Below are 4,691 nucleotides of genomic sequence, written 5' to 3'. Positions count from 1 at the left end.
ATCTACATGAAGCGCTTTCGTGTAATTCACATTCCGAATATGCCAACATGAATTTGAGTAATGGCACGTTGTACAAATCGGATAATTTTTTCATTAAGATTTGTATATATTAGCCTTGTTAGTAACTACTCCTTAATCTGTGCTCATCCCAGAAGATGTGGGAATTACACGGTATTTTAAAGAAGAAAATGATCTTAATATGCTAGTACAGTATTTACATTTCTAGAGTACAGTACAGTACTAAATTGGCGATAATCAACATGACTGCATCTGCATGTTAACATACTGTAGCTATTACGTGCGTGGCTGAAAATAAATATATAATTTACTGAAAGTGTCTATTAGGATGGAGATTGAATGTAACTAATTATTTTGGCAATCTTTACCTTACAGTACCTCAAACAGCTCTAAACTTTTTCACAGAACTCTAACCCATATTAATAGCAACTGTAAGTGTCCTTTTAATATCCAATGCGTTTTTGCCGAGTTTGATCCTTTTAGTCTAGTGCGATATTTTATTTTTGTTTGTTTATTTAGATACAGGATTTACAGGCCAGTCTGAAAAAGTTCTTTGTAGGTCTTAGCCCAGGCGATTTTACATATAGTATAATAATATATTAGATTTCAAATTAATGAAAACAGCCTATCACGGGACAAGGAAGAGCAGAGGTGTGTGACCAGAGGAGAATGGTAATATAAACAAAATATAGTGCCAATGCAACACGACACAACGAAGTACAGTAGTTTAGTTAGTTTAACATCGTGTTGGCCTTATTACAAGGCCGAAGTACCTTGTGGGTGGAGAGGGTGGGCGTTTGGGCGCCGACTGACACAAACTTGCTGCTCTCCATACCCCCTAGATTTTGACCCATTTTCATTTTTTTCCCCTTCTCCACTCTATGGGTAAATTTCCCTAAAAAGGGAAATTTACCTGTACCAACCCATGTGTTTATTTACGCTATCAGCTGATAGTACAAACTCCAAAGTTTATAAAGCTAAGAAGTGAAACACACTTGTGTACGGTTGTCAATGTTCACTACAACGTACTGCGCAGTGCTGCACCCTGACGCTCAGATTTAACACTATCTTACATTTAATTTAAAACTAAAATTAAATGTGTTTGAAATTAAAAGCCAGGGGGATCATTATATGATAATACTGTATCTAAACTCTATGCTGCTGTTTTGAATCAAATGGAAAAACCGTAATGTTTTATGTATTTCTTTTTCGTTAGTTTCTTTAAAGAGAAAAATTTTATAAAAGAAGAAAACGAATAATACTATAGGACACTACACTATTTTAACTTAATGTAACTTCTAACAGTAACATGAAGATTAATGACGTTGAGAAATACGTGGGGAACAAGAAGAAAACATTGATCATTATATTATATAACTGCCAACGAAAATATTAGCAAAAATATTAAAACACAAAGAACAGAAAAAAAATCCTTGACCCCAGTAAACACGCCATGCCCTCAGAGCTGAGGTTGTAGTGGATTCCTCCCCTACAAGCACCGGACCTTCTCGAATTCCCCAGCCTGCGCCTCCAGCGCCGCCCACGGAGCTGGGGTCAACTCTCTACCCACACCTACCCCTGCCTTATAACGCCTGACACCGCTGTGACCACTCTCTCTTTTCTACCCAGTGCCACCAGCAAGCAACACCTCCTCCGCGCCAGCGTCCCTCAAGCCGCGTGCCCTCACTCTGGGCACCCTCACCACCCAGCTCTCTCTACTCAACGCTTATTACCATGCTACCTACCCAGCAACAAGCTGCATTGTACATCCAATACAATATGTATACAGTGAGCACATTGTGAGTTTCCTTTCTCCATCCCATCCTGAGTGTGAAACAATATCTCATACCCCTACAAATGGTGACCCCCGGAGATTCGCACTCACACAGGATGGAGGAAAACTGAACACTCTCCCAGTCTTCAAGCAACATGGAAGATTGGCTTACCCACGCAGAGGCAGCTCTCATCGGCTCTACTGCTACTGTCTCTACACCGCAGGTTAGACACCCTAGAGCAGCTCTGCTACTCTAAGCAGACAGCCGCTCCTCTTCCTGCCCCAAGCACCACGTCCTACTGACCCCAACACACCCGCCCTGCCTCAGACGCCGCCCCCGGCCCAGCAGTACCCCCTGCCGCTCCTGACGCGGCCCCTGCTCCGGACGCGGACCCACACACCCCTCTTTTCTCCCTCAGGTACCCCCTGCTGCTGTCGTGGGCCCTGCTGCTGTCATGCACCCTGCTGCTGTCATGGACACACTTCCTAACGCAGCCCCTGCTCCTGACTCAGGCCCACACACCCCAGCAGGCGCATCTGAGGACTCTGTACCTGTCGCGAGTGAAGCACAACATTCATCGCCTCCACAACCCTCCTTCTCCCTCTTTTCTCCCACAGATCTCGTGTATCTAGACAGAGTTGCCCCCCACCCTAGCGACCGGCTCATTCACGCCCTCGCCGTTCTGCCTCACATGTGGCACGCACCGCCCGTTCTGCCTCACATGTAGCACGCAACTCTGCCAACCTCCAGCCTCCCGCCGCGCCCGGAGGGAAAGGGGAGTATTGTAGTGGATTCCTCCCCTACAAGCACCGAACCTTCTCGAATTTCCCAGCCTGCGCCTCCAGCGCCGCCCACGGAGCGGGGGTCAACTATCTACCCACGCCTACCCCCGCCTTATAACGCCTGACACCGCTGTGACCACTCTCTTTTCTACCCAGTGCCACCAGCAAGCAACACCTCCGCGCCAGCCGTGCGGCTGCTGCTCCCGCCAGCGACCGTGGCGTCCCTCAAGCTGCGTGCCCTCACTCTGGGCACCCTCACCACCCAGCTCTCTCTACTCAACGCTTATTACCAGGCTACCTACCCAGCAACAAGCTGCCTTGTACATCCAATGCAATATGTATACAGTGAGCACATTGTGAGTTTCCTTTCTCCATCCCATCCTGAGCGTAAACCAATATCTCATACCCCTACAAGGTGTCTGTCCTAGCGATAGCGACAAATAAAAACAAAAAACAACAACTAGGGGTTTGAGTTTACTGCTTTGGCGTGGAAAGGAAATGAATGGCTTGATTAATCCCACATTGGTCTTGATGAGTTTTGTCCTTCATTGTCCAGTGTTAATTTAGGCTGAAACCGGAGTACCAAGAGAACACCTGTGATGATTGATTGGTAGGGTCACTCACACCCTTCTCCAAGGTACTGTGCATAGGATAGGAGAACAGTACCTTTCCCTTGTCACATCTGTCCCAGGATAGGAATCGAATTCAGGACACAAATTCACAATGCACGCTGCCAACATCCTATTGTTTATAATATTTTACCTACAGTAGAAGGCAAAGCAAATAATTTATTTAATTTTACACTTTCCTCTTACCGTATCTTAGTATGTTCACATGCTCTTTTAATCATACATTTTTATTCTAATTAGTTTTTGCATTTATCAAAGGTTAGTACTGTACAGTATTGAAATTTGGTTTACCTATTCTGATAATTGGCTCACATTGGATATTCTCATGCATTGAAATATTTTTTTATACATGTTCTTGATCATTAATTTTTTTTATACTTCATAACGAATTTTGATTAGTATTCTAGGATACATAGGAATTCTATATATTTTAGGCAGTAGATATTTGTCCCGAACTCTCGGACGAAGTAGATTTGTTTGTAAACACCAGATTAAGCTCTACAAGTGGCGTGGAAGTTGAGTTCTTTATCTCTTCCTATTAAAAAAAATCGAAAATTTCAATTCTTCACCATTGCTTGTGATTTTGTTGAGGTAAGTAATAAGTTGTCTTCTATATAATGATTGTCGAAAGGCTGGAGATATTCATCTGGAATACAGGACGAATATCCACTGCCATATTTTACGTGTGGTGATTGTTTTTTACTTTAAACAGCAGTAAGAAGATTCTGGCCAAAGTTATAGTCAAGGGGAATTATAAGGGGTAATAATAGGGACTGCGAAGCCAAGTCCCATAAGTTCAGTTTGTTCGCCATTATTGTCAATACACTTTTCGTAATCTGATTGTCCACTGACGCTGTACTGTAGCTATAATTTGCGAACGAACTTTAAATCAGAATTACTGAAGCATGTTTTCAAATTACGGCATCATATAAATGCATTAACAATTATGGCAATGGTGTTGCATATACAGTACACTATACAGATAATATATATATATATATATATATATATATATATATATATATATATATATATATATATATATATATATATATATATATATATATATATGCAGGCTGTAGTGTTAGCATTACTCACCGTAGTACCAGTCACAGACCACCTGTAAACTATAAGTTAAATTTGCGAGTAGCTAATAATTTTCTGCCGTGACGTTTATAGTAAAAAATACCTTATAAGAGGTTTAAATCAAGCTCTATATTGATTTCATAATTAATCAAGCTTAAATCGTATAACTCCTCTACATATTCATGTACCCAAGCACTGTCCCATGAGGTGTTCTTTGCCCAGATAGATACTAAAGTTACAAAACCCGGTTTTCCTCTGAAACACTTACTGTTGTTAACCAGCAACTTCGGAAGAATTTTCTCTAGAAAGAAAACTTCACTCATACTTCTAGATTATTAAAAAATAAAAATAAAGGGGTTGCCTTTTTTCGATTTATTTGCATTTTTATTTTTTGTCCTGAA

Source organism: Homarus americanus, unplaced genomic scaffold, assembly GCF_018991925.1.
Source record: "Homarus americanus isolate GMGI-L3 unplaced genomic scaffold, GMGI_Hamer_2.0 scaffold52512, whole genome shotgun sequence".
Classification (NCBI taxonomy): domain Eukaryota; kingdom Metazoa; phylum Arthropoda; class Malacostraca; order Decapoda; family Nephropidae; genus Homarus; species Homarus americanus.
Note: the sequence above shows the minus strand (reverse complement) of the source record.